This window comes from Scyliorhinus torazame, chromosome 7, assembly GCF_047496885.1.
Source record: "Scyliorhinus torazame isolate Kashiwa2021f chromosome 7, sScyTor2.1, whole genome shotgun sequence".
NCBI classification, from domain to species: domain Eukaryota; kingdom Metazoa; phylum Chordata; class Chondrichthyes; order Carcharhiniformes; family Scyliorhinidae; genus Scyliorhinus; species Scyliorhinus torazame.
In genome coordinates this window covers 305,831,513-305,843,876 of record NC_092713.1, presented here as the reverse complement: position 1 = coordinate 305,843,876, position 12,364 = coordinate 305,831,513, and positions in this window count along the sequence as shown.

The window sequence follows — 12,364 nt, the reverse complement described above, 5'->3', positions numbered from 1 at the left end:
ACAGTGGTTAGCGCTGCTGCCTCACAGTGCCAGGGACCCGGGTTCAATTCCGGCCTCGGGTCACTGTCTGTGTGGAGTTTGGATGTTCTCCCCCCGTCTGCGTGGGTTTCTTCCGGGTGCTCTGGTTTCCTCCCACGGTGGAAAGATGTGCAGGTTAGGGGGATTGGCCGGGCTAAATTTCCCCTTATTGTCCAGGGATGTGCAGGTCAGGTTGCGGGGTTATGGAGATCGGGCAGATTGGGCGGGAAAGTGGACCCGGATGGGCCGAGCGGCCGCTCTAAAAAGGCAGAGTTCCGCCGGCGCTGTCCACACCTGGTCGCAGCCGGCGGGAACTCTGCACGCAGGGCGGGGGGGGGCAGCCTGGGGGGAGGAGGGGGGAGGGACTCCGACCCCAGGGGGGCCCCCGGTGGGGCCTGGCCCGCGATCAGGGCCCACCGATCGGCGTGCCGGCCTCTCGCTCCCCGGGCCTATTTTCTTCCGCGCCGGCCCGTGAGCTCCCGCGCCATGTTGCGTCGGGGCCAGCGCGTTGAGGGAGGCCACCGCGCATGCGCGGGTTGGCGCCGGCGCCACTTTGCATGCGCGGATCCCACCGCGCACAGTTCGCGCCGGGATGGGAGGCTGGAGCGGTGTGAACCCTACGCGCTGGCCTCTGCGGTACTCCCAGCGGCCCGTTTATGCCGTTGTGAAACGCGACGGTGTTTCCGACGCCGTGGACACTCTGCCGCCAAATGGGAGAATCCCGCTCAATTTTTTTGTTTGGTTGGCCCGGACTGGCAGTGACCCTTCGTGACCTTGCCTTCAGCCCGAGGTCAGCTGTGAGCAAGCAAGGTGCATGCTGGGCGTTACCTCACAATCACTTTCTCGGTTGACTTCAATCTGCTGATTCCTCTGCAATAAGATTGCTGGATCGGATGGGTACTTCAAACACAAATAGAAATTCAGCGTTAATGTGACAAGGGGCGATAAAATAATAAATCACTCGGCTCTCTTTATAATAGGTTACAAAGTTAAGGCAAATATGAGGGGATGACCTTCGCACCAATAACCTCTGACCCGAAGGTGAATGGACTGGTATTAAATGGGCAATATTGGGCTTAAAGGATTTGGTGTTCCTTAAAATGCTTGAATCATTTTGGTTTTTAACTGTTTGATGCCTATAATACAAAAATTATAAACATTGTTGGTTAGGGTTCCCAATGAGCACGGAATCCCCAGGAATCATAGCGCAGGATTTCCCACAGGCGGGACCTTCTGGTCTGCCAATTGTGTCATCACTGTGACCATTCGGCCGAACATTCCTTGCTAGCACTCTGTGGATACTCCAACCAGTCCCATTCCCTCGCTGTATAGAATCATGGAATCTACAGTGCAGAAGGAGGTCATTCGGCCCATCGAGTCTGCACTGACACTTGGAAAGAGCACCCTACTCAAGCACACACCTCCACCCCATCCCCGCAACCCAGTATCCCCACCTAACCATTGGGACACTAAGGGGCAATTTAGCATGGCCAATCCACCTACCGTGCACATCTTTGGACTGTGGGAGGAAACCGGAGCACCCGGAGGAAACCCACGCACACACGGGGAGAACGTGCAGACTCCGCACAGACAGTGACCCAAGGCTGGGAATCGAACCTGGGACCCTGGAGCTGTGAAGCAACTGTGCTAACCGCTGTGCTACCGTGCTGTCTCTGTATTGTTGACACTCTGTGGATAACCCAGTTAGTCCCATTCCCTCGCTCTATCCCTGGACGCCTGCGACTTTATTTCCTTCCAGCGCCCATCCAAATTCTTTTTGAAATCATTCATTGTCTCTGCTTCTTCCGCCACCTTCATGGACAGTGAATTCCAGCTCATCCCCCCTCATTCTCCTTCACTCTAAAGAGAACAACCCTCGCTTCTCCAACCCCAACCTTTCAGCTAAAACCCCCTCATCGCTGGAACCACTGTGACAAATCTCGCCTGCAGCCTCTCGGGGACCCTCACATCCCACCTAAAGTCTGGTGATCTGGACGCAGACTCTCCATTGTGGCCCAGACAGAGCTTTGTAAAGGTACAGCATAACTCCCCTGCTTTTGTACAGAGGATTACTCCCCGAAGATTGCAGGTCCAAGAGCAGCTGTGAGAAATACCTTTGAACCATCAAAAATAATGTTTGGGGACCGCGTGAAGTGGGCACGGGAATATCTGCTTTTCTGTGGTCACTGGTGCCACTCGCTTATAATCCGTCATTTATCCCGGCACACTAATCTTTGAATTAATCATTGATTTTATGGCCAGGATTTTCCATTGCGAGTCTGCCCCGCCACTAGGGGACGCGATGCTCCGATCGCGGGACAGAGTGTCCGCACCGTCGTGAACGCCGTTGCGTTTCACCACGCCGCGAAACGGGCGTGGGCACTAGCGATTCTGGTCCCCACAGGGACTGGAGCAGTTCGCGCCGCTCCAGTCTCACTTCCTGGCGCGCACTGGGGGCGGCCCCAACCCGCGCATGCGCAGTGGGGCCGCGCCAACTCGTGAATGCGCGGAGGACTTCTTCAACGCGCCGGCCCCGACACAACATGACGTGGGAGTTCAGGGGCCGGCCGTGTAATAAAATACCGATCGGTGGGCCCCGATTGCGGGCCAGACCCCATCGGAGGCCCCCCCGGAGATGGAGCCCCCCCCCCCCCCCCCCCCACAGGCCACCCCCCCCCCCGACCCTACGTGCAGAGCTCCCGCCGGCTCCGAGCAGGTACGAGCGGTGCCGGCGGGACTCTGCCGTTTCCGCGCGGCCGTTCAGCCCATCAAGGTCGGGAATCCGCGGCCCTGCAACGTACAGCGGCCCGTGACCGGCGCCGTGCCAAACGCGCCGGTGCAAATAGCGCCGATTCTCCGCTCCTCGGAAAATCGCCTGCCGGGAAAAAATACGGCGCGGCATGGGAGAATCCCGCCCAGGAGAATTTGGCGCCATTGGTGGTGGAAGGATTCTCAATTTCCACCGCTGTCAATGGGATTTCCCATGGATGCCACGCCCACGCCGCCTGGGAACCCGTGGACGGGCGCGCACTGTCGGCGGGACCAGAGAATCCCGCTGCCAGCGAACGGCTGGAGAATTCCGGCTGGAGAATTCCGGCCGATGTCCCTGGAAGGCTTCTGCATTAGTATTGGTTAGAAAATGCGAATAAAAGGTGGGTGGAGTGGCTGGAAGGGTGAGGCCATGTGATGAAATCGCCAAGAGTGTGCCCAATCAGAGTTGGTATTCTTCGAGTAGGTAGAACCAAATTTTCAATTGGTTGGCATTGCTTCTGCCCTTGTGAATTGGGTTTCCACTGAGTCAGCAACTACGATTGGACAAATTCTGAGGTCTCATCACATGATCTCCTCGGCACCCTCCTACCATTGGTCACCCAACACGTCAATCATCGTGCACCCCGCCTCCGCTCAGCCAATCAGAGAGTGCACATATTCTTCGTTGTCAGTCGAATGATCCTCGGCTGTCGACCAAACAGACTGTTCTCCCCATTTTCAGTCAAACACGCGATTCCCTCCCATCGCCAATATTTTCATAACCAATTGGCAAAATTCATAGAATAGGAACAAAGGGAGATTTTCCCGGTGACAGCAGAGTGGGGATTAGATCTGACCCGTTGATTGTGGAATTGCTTCGAATGTTGCTTGTGCTGTTTAGCATATATGTCGTCCTGTAGCTTTTCATTCATGAGATGTGGCCTCACTGGCTAGGCCCACATTTATTGCCCATCCCTACTTAAGAGTAAACCGCGATGCTGTGGGTCTGGAGTCTGTGGGTCTGGAGTCTGTGGGTCTGGAGTCTGTGGGTCTGGAGTCTGTGGGTCTGGAGTCTGTGGGTCTGGAGTCTGTGGGTCTGGAGTCTGTAGGTCTGGAGTCTGTGGGTCTGGAGTCTGTGGGTCTGGAGTCTGTAGGTCTGGAGTCTGTGGGTCTGGAGTCTGTGGGTCTGGAGTGGGGATATGCCTGGATATGAGGTTACAGATTGTGTTTGATAACAGTTCTGCCACTGCGGACGGCCCACAGCATCCCGTGACGGCCCAGTTTGAGCTGCCAGCCGTGTCCTGAATCATTTATCACAGTGGCCGTGCTGCACAACACTGGATAGAGCAAAGAACAAAGAAAAGTACAGCACAGGAACAGGCCCTTCGGCCCTCCAAGCCTGCGCCCACCATGCTGCCCGTCCTCAGTGTAAGAATGGGAGTTTGTGGTGGTTTCACCTATCGATACTCTGCACAGCCACCTAAATGCACTCGATCGGGTAGCCTCTATCATGGATTCTACCATGCAGTTAATCTGCTGATTCCATACCAATAATAAATACTGGGATGAATCCAATCCAGCCACTTACTGCCCCATCAGTTTAATCTCAAAGTGGATGACTCTCAGCCTCTGACCTTATTTGCAGCTTTGGTCCAAATCTGGTCAAAGGAGCTGCCTTCCGGAAGTGAGGTGAGTACAGGTCTGGCCTTGATGTCAAGACAATATAGGAGCAAACGTGACATTAAAGAGCCAAAGCAAACCTAGAGCCAATGGGAATCGGGTGGAAAGCTCGCCACTGGTTGGAGGAATACCAAAGGAAGATGGCAGTGGTTGTGGGAGGCCAGGGGTTGCTCAGAGTAGTGTCCGAGGCCCAATTCAGCTGCTTCATCAATGACCTTCCCTCCAGGTTCGAAATCATAAGGTCACCGATGATTGCACAATGTTCAGCACCATTCACGACTCCTCATGCAATGAAGCAGTCCTTGCCTGCATGCAGCAAGGCCTGGGCAACATTCACATTGGTAAGTGGCAAGTTGCACTCACGCCATGCAAGGGCAATGACCTTCGCCAGCAAGAGAGAGTCTAGCCACCTCTTGACATTCAATGGCATTCCCCTTATTGAATCCCCTAACATCAACATTCTAGATTGTAAGAAGTAGGAGCATGAGTAGGTCATTTGGCGCATCATTGACCAGAAACTGAAGTGGACGAACCATATAAACGCTGTGTCTACAAGAGCAGGTCAGAGGCTGGGGATTTTGCGGGAGGAACTCAGCTCCTGACTCCCCGAAGCCAGTCCACCATCTACAAGGCACAAGTCAGGAGTGTGATGGAATACTCCCCACTTGCCTGGATGAGCGCAGCTCCAACAGCACTCAAAGAGCTCAACACCATCCAGGACAAAGCAGCCAGTTTGATTGTTACACCTTTCACAAACATTCCCTCCCTCCACCACCGACGAACAGTGGCAGCCGTGTGCACCATCTACAAGTTGCACTGCAGCCACTCACCAAGGATTCTACAGCATCACCTTCCAAACCCACAACCTCTACCACCTAAAAGAGCAAGAGCAACAGACACATGGAAACACTGTCAAAACCGAGTTCCCCTCCAAGCCAGACAGCACCCTGATTTGGAAATATATCACCGTTTCCTCACTGTCGCAGAGTCCAGGGGCGGGATTCTCCCCTACCCGGCGGGGCGGGGGGGTCCGGCGTGATGGAGCGGCGGGAACCACTCCGGCGTCGGGCTGCCCCAAAGGTGCGGATGTCTCCGCACCTTTAGGGGCCGAGCCCTCACCTTGAGGGGCTACGCCCGCGCCGGAGTGGTTTCCGCTCCGCCGGCTGGCGGGAAAGGCCTTTGGCGCCACGCCAGCCGGGGCCGAAAGGTCTTCGCCGGGCGATGCATGCGCGGGAGCGGCAGCTGACGTCATCCCCGCGCATGCGCAGGGGAGGGGGTCTCTTCCGCCTCTGCCATAGTGAAGAACATGGCGAAGGCGGAAGAAAAAGAGTGCCCCCACGGCACAGGCCCGCCCGCGGATCGGTGGGCCCCGATCGCGGGCCAGGCCACCGTGGGGGCACCCCGTGGGGCCAGATCGCCCCCCCCCCCAGGACCCTGGAGCCTGCCCGTGCCGCCTTGTCCTGCCATTCAAAAGGTGGTTTAATCCACGCTGGCGGGACAGGCATTCCAGCAGCGGGACTTCGGCCCATCGTGGGCCGGAGAATCGGCGGGGGTGGGCCCGCCGACCGGCGCGGCGCGATTCCCGCCCCCTCCGACCGGCGCGGCGCGAATCTCTGGTGGCGGAGACTTCGGGACATGGCGGGGCGGGATTCACGCCAGCCCCTGGCGATTGTCCGACCCGGCGTGGGGTCGGAGAATCCTGCCCCTGATCCTGGATCTCCCTCCCTAACACCACTGTGGGTGTACCTACACCACATGGACTTCAGCAGTTCACGACCACCTGCCCAAGACCAATTTTGGATGGACAATCAATGCTCGCTTCGTCAGTACCGTCAGCATTCCACAACCAAATGAGGAGCAGTATCCGTGATGAGGTGGAATAAGAAAGGACTGCGGGAGGAGCAGAAATAATGAACTGCATGAGAATTTCTCGTGACTTTTAAAAAATCTCCATACTGTCTGACAAATTGTAAAACATCCTGCTGGGTTTGGGGTTTGAACCTGAAACCTTTGACAAAAGAGTGAGAATGATCTGCACAAGAGCCAAGCTGACCCAGACTGCACCTTGAGCAGCGTAATAAAGGGCAAGTGGAATGTTAGCTTTTATTGCAAAAGAACTGGAGTATAAAAATAGAAAAGCGTTGTTATTATTATACAGGGTGTTGATGAAACCACATCTGGAGTATTGTGTCCAGTTTTGGTCTCCTTATTTGAGGAAGGATGTGGTGGCATTGGCGGCAGTTCAGAGGAGGGTCACCAGATTGATTCCGGGGATGAATGAGGAGAGATTAAGCAGTTTGTACTTATACTCGCTGGAGTTTAGCGGGATGAGAGGGGATCTGATCGAGGTATATAAAGTACGAAAAGGGATTGATAACGTAAACGTAGACCAAATGTCCCCCCTTGTGGGGAAATCTAGAACGAGAGGTCAGAGATATAGGTTGAGAGGCGGTAGATTTAGAACTGAGATGAGGAGGAACTACTTCTCGCAGAGGGTGGTGAATTTGTGGAACTCGCTGCCCCATAGTGCAGTGGAATCTGAGTCATTAAATGGTTTCAAGAAGGAGATGGATATATTTCTGATTTTAAAAACGGGTTAAAGGGACATGAGCAACAGGTGGGGAGGTGGATTTGAGACCAGGAAGAGATCAGCCACGATCTGATTGAATGACGGAGCAGGCTCGAAGGGCTGAATTGCCAACTTCTGCTCCTAATTCCTGTGTTCCTATAGTCTTATAATACAGTGCGGTATACAGTGCAGTGGAATAAGCAAGTCTGTTGCTGGATTGCTACCTCTGAGGCCTGAACTGGTGGCCTCAAAAGAACAATGGGCTGGCTTCTCTGTTCCGATGTCTACGTGCTGACGCCAACGAAGGATCCGTGGTGTTTCACGACGGAAAAATTGGCACCAGATCCGCACCGATTCCACCACCGGTGAGGGGCGAGCGCCTGCTCCGCGTGAAATACCCGCGGAACGTGCGAAAAACGGTGGGAGAATCGGCGGGTCCATGCTGGACATGCGCTGGGCTGACCAGCTGCAGCCGCGCGTACACCTACACCCTCCACACACGCATCGATCGCGCCGGAAATGATGCCGCCAGTTGTACCGGACCGCGTGCCCATCCACCTCCTGGCCAACCCCCACTACTCCCCCCAGCCCTGGCAGAAGCCCCCCCGGCCAGCGGCACGACTCCTGGCGGAGTACGGCGGTGCTGGTCACTGTCCGCACGCCCTCTCCCTCTCTCCGTAGCCGCTACGCCAGGCTCACGACCGCTGAGACCACACACGGCCCGCGCCCTCGGGAACTCGCCCCATTGGGCCCAATAATGATATTTAAACGGGGTTGCGGCTGCGCACGTCACGCGCCTCGATGACCCGCCGTCAAACTGGCAGCTGCCACGATTTCGGCGGAGGGAGCATTCTCGGCCCGATCGCCGTTTCCGATTTCGGCATCGGGCAGCGAAGAATCCCGCCCCACGAGTTCAAATCCCGCCATATCATTTTCAAAATTTAAAAATCTTGAAATTAAAAAGTTGGTCTGAGCAAGCGTGACTGTGACGCTGTCTGATTTTCATTATAAAAGCGACTGGATCACGAATGTGTTTTCAGGATTGGAACCTGCCGCCTTTACCCAGTCAGGCCTACGTGTGACTCCAGTCCCACAGCAAAGTGGTTCACCATTAACTGCCCTCCGAACTGGCCCAGCAAGTCACTCCGTTTGTATCAACTGGTCAACAAAAAAAACCCACCGCCGTGTCAAGGACACGCAATGTCAGCCTTGCCAATCTTACCCGCAACCCAAGAAAGATTCCTTTTGAAAAATTCCATGCAGATGTTCGTAAAGGAAATGCCGCAAACCTCAATCCCCTCCTGTTTTTCTATGTTTGAGGCTCTCTGCACTGGGTAAAGGTCCCATGTGTTTGGTTATTTTAAGAATGCAGCTGCTTTCAAAGGAAATGATGTGGTTTGGTTGCAAGTTCCCAGTCAGCTTTGTTTGGGAAAACATTGTTCAGGGTCAGGCTCCGAGCTGGAAAATTCAGCCAATCCTTCTCCCAGACCTGCACGGAATAAAGTCAGCCATGTACGAGGTCACAGCACACTGCTATATACAAACAGGCTTCGACCGAGATTGCTGCAAGTATAAAATTGGCCCAAGGTCGTCTTTCATCCCACTCTGGCTAAAAGCAAAGGGGTGTAGATGTGCAGTGTGGGGTCCGAGCTGTGTAATGGGTGATGCGTTGGCTTCGTTTCTTTAATTCTTTCGTGGGGTGTGGGCTATTGCCCCTCCCGAATTGCCCTTGAGGAGGTGGTGGTGAGCTGCCTTCTTGAACCACTGCAGTCCCTGTGGTGTAGGGACACCCATTGTACTGTTCAAGAGTTGTCAAAACGGAATTGGCCAAACACTTGAATAAATTCTTGAAGGGGAGAATGTGCCAGGCTCAGGGTGGGTATGACTAATTGGCTAGATCTTTCAAAGACCCAGACCAGGCACAATGGAATGAATGGGTTCATACCCTGATCTAGCGTTCTATGACTATGCTTCTGGAATCTCCTTCCAGGTCCAGTTATCCAATTCCTCTCTCCTGCCGGTGGAAACTGATTCTCCTCAAATATTGTCTCAAATCCCTCCAGAATTTTGAACCGTTCGATTACTCCTCCTCTCATATTCTCAGCCGAGCTACTCCAGGTTCTCCCCAGAACTGAAGTCCTTCATCTCTGGAACCGTATCCAAGGCCTTGGCGTCCTTCCTAAAGTGGTGCTCAGGACCAGAGGAGGTGGAAGGGGAATAGGGCGGAGAAGCCATTGCTCTGGCCAGATGAGGCAAGTGTGCTCATGAGGCCCAAATAGCTGCAAGAACTCCACGGGAAGCATGGCATGAGGCAGTGAGGACTCTCCTCAGAGGACACCATAGCAACTGGGAGCATCTGCACCTGTACGGCAGAGGTCAGCGCTCCCACGCTCTGTGCAGAGTCCCACCTCATGCAGAACTTGCTGGAAGTAATTGGAAGTGCATGATAAAATAGGACAGAGTCATCACGGCTTCGTCAAGGGGAGATCGTGTCTGACAAATCTGTGAGGATTCTTTGAGAAGGTAACAAAGAAGTTAGATAAAGGAGAACCAGTGGACGTGATTTGTTTAGATTTCCAGAAGGCCTTTGACAAGGTGCCGTAGAGGAGGCTGTTAGATACGTTAAGAGCCCATGGTGTTATGGGTAAGATCCTGGCATGGAGAGTGATGTGTTGGGTGCTCTGGATCCGTGGAACACATACAGGCCACCAACACTTAAAATAGTGCAACACTATTTTATTAAGTTAGAAACTGTTGAACATACTTTCACTGCGGGTTAACACGATATTAGATTGAACTAAAGACCTATGCCTTGTCCTAACCAGTCTAGAACACTCAGCACATGGTGAAGATCTGTGCTGTAAGCTGTAAGCTCTGTCCTACTAGGAGGCTGCATCCCGAATGAGCGGGAGCTCTGATGCCCCGTCTTTATAGCGCGTGTGCTCTAACTGGTGATTGGCTGCGGTGTTGTGTGTGTTGATTGGTCTTGCTGTGTGTCCATCAGTGTGTGTGTCTGTACCATGATATACTGGTGTATATTATGGCATCCCCCCTTCTGGTGCAGAGAAGCAGTATGCAACAAGAATAACGAGATCAACACTATATACAAACCAGGGAAACGATCAAACAAAGCAACAAACCAATTCAGAAAGTCTTTAAGTCTGCAAAGTTCATAAATTAAGTCTCTGAGGTGGGCGACGAACTCTGGTTGACCGCCTCAAGGGTGGGTCGAGAGCCGCCGGTTCAGGAGCGGGCTGGACTGTGTCAGAGTCAGGGGGAGGCAGAGTGACAGGGATTTCTGCATAGTCCGTGGCAGGGTCAGCAGAAGGGCGAGGTGACAGTGGAGGATGACGTGGCGAGCGTGGAACGAGACGAAGGGAGCTTCGATTGCGGCGCAGAATAGAGCCATCCGGTAGACGAACCAGCAACGAGGGGGGGGCCACCTGCTGAAGGACAACAGCAGTTGCAGACCAGCCACCATCTGGAAGATGGACGTGGACATTGTCATCTGGAGCCAGAGCAGGGAGATCAGCTGCACGGGAATCATGAGCCGCCTTGTGCTGTGTACGAGACAGCTGCATCGGCGAAGGACCGGACGTGGTCGACGTCTGGGACATGAATGGACGGCATCGTCGTCCTCAGGGTACGACCCATGAGCAACTGGGCTGGCGACAGGCCAGTCGACAGTGGGGCGGAGCGATAGGCCAGCAAGGCGAGGTAGAAATCGGACCCAGCATCAGCAGCCTTGCAGAGGAGCCGTTTGACTATATGTACGTACTCCCTTCTCTGCTTTGCCGTTTGATTGGGGGTACAGGGGACTGGATGTCACATGGGCAAAATTGTGTCGCCTGGCAGAATGTTGGACTATTCCTGGCTGGCGAAGCAGGTGCCATTGTCCGACATAACCATGAGCGGGATGCCTTGTCGACTAAAGGTTTCTTTACATGCACGAATGACTGCAGACGAGGTGATGTTGTACAACCGTATCACCTCCGGGTCATTCGAAAAGTAGTCCACGATCAGGACATAGGGCGAAATTCTCCCCCAACGGCGGGATGCCCGCCGACTGGCGCCAAAGCCGGCGCAAATCAGACGGGCATCGCGCCGGCAAAAAGGTGCAGAAGTCTCCGCATCTTTGGCGGCCTAGCCCCAACATTGAGGGCTAGGCCGACGCCGGAGGGATTTCCGCCCCGCCAGCTGGCGGAAATGGCGTTTGTTGCCCCGCCAGCTGGCGCGGAAATGCGGCGCATGCGCGGGAGCGTCAGCGGCCGCTGTCAGTTTCCCAGCGCATGCGCGGGAGCGTCAGCGGCCGCTGTCAGTTTCCCGCGCATGCGCAGTGGGGAGAGTCACTTCCGCCTCCGCCATGGTGGAGGCCGTGGCGGAGGCGGAAGGGAAAGAGTGCCCCCACGGCACAGTCCCGCCCGCGGATCGGTGGGCCCCGATCGCGGGCCAGGCCACCGTGGGGGCACCCCCCGGGGTCAGATCGCCCCGCGCCCCCCCCCCCAGGACCCCGGAGCCCGCCCACGCCCCCTGGTCCCGCCGGTAAATACCAGGTTTGATTTACGCCGGCGGGACAGGCAATTCCTGGGCGGGACTTCGGCCCATCCGGGCCGGAGAATCCAGCGGGGGGTCCCGCCAACCGGCGCGGCCGGATTCCCGCCCCCGCCCAATCTCCGGGAGCGGAGACTTCGGCGGGGGCGGGGGTGGGATTCACGGCAGCCAACGGCCATTCTCCAACCTGGCGGGGGGTCGGAGAATGACGCCCATAGTCTCTATCCAGCGCGTGGAACAGGCCGATGCCCACCTTGGTCCACGAGTTGGTGACGTGACCAACTCATGGGGCTGCAGGGTCTCACGTGGTTGGGCCGGCTGGAAGCGCTGACAAGTGGGGTAGTTGAGCACTGTGTTGGCTATGTCCTCATTAATGCCGGGCCAGTACACTGCCTCTCGGGCCCGTCGGAGGCACTTTTCCACGCCAAGGTGGCACTCGTGTAGTTGTTCCAGGACAAGCTGACACATGCTAGGCGGGATGACAATGCGGTCCAGTTTCAGAAGAATCCCGTCTACTACCGCCAGATCATCTCTGACGTTATAGAACTGAGGGCATTGGCCCTTGAGCCACCCGTCCGTTAGGTGGTGCATGACACGCTGTAGCAAGGGGTCAGCCGCCGTCTCGCGGCGAATTTGGACGAGGCGTTCATCCGTGGCAGGTAGATTGGAGGCCACGAATGCCACATGGGCGTCAACCTGGCAGACGAATCTCTCTGGGTCACATGGAGTGTTGACTGCCCTGGAGAGAGCGTCAACAATGATGAGGTCTTTGCCTGGGGTGTATACCAGCTGGAA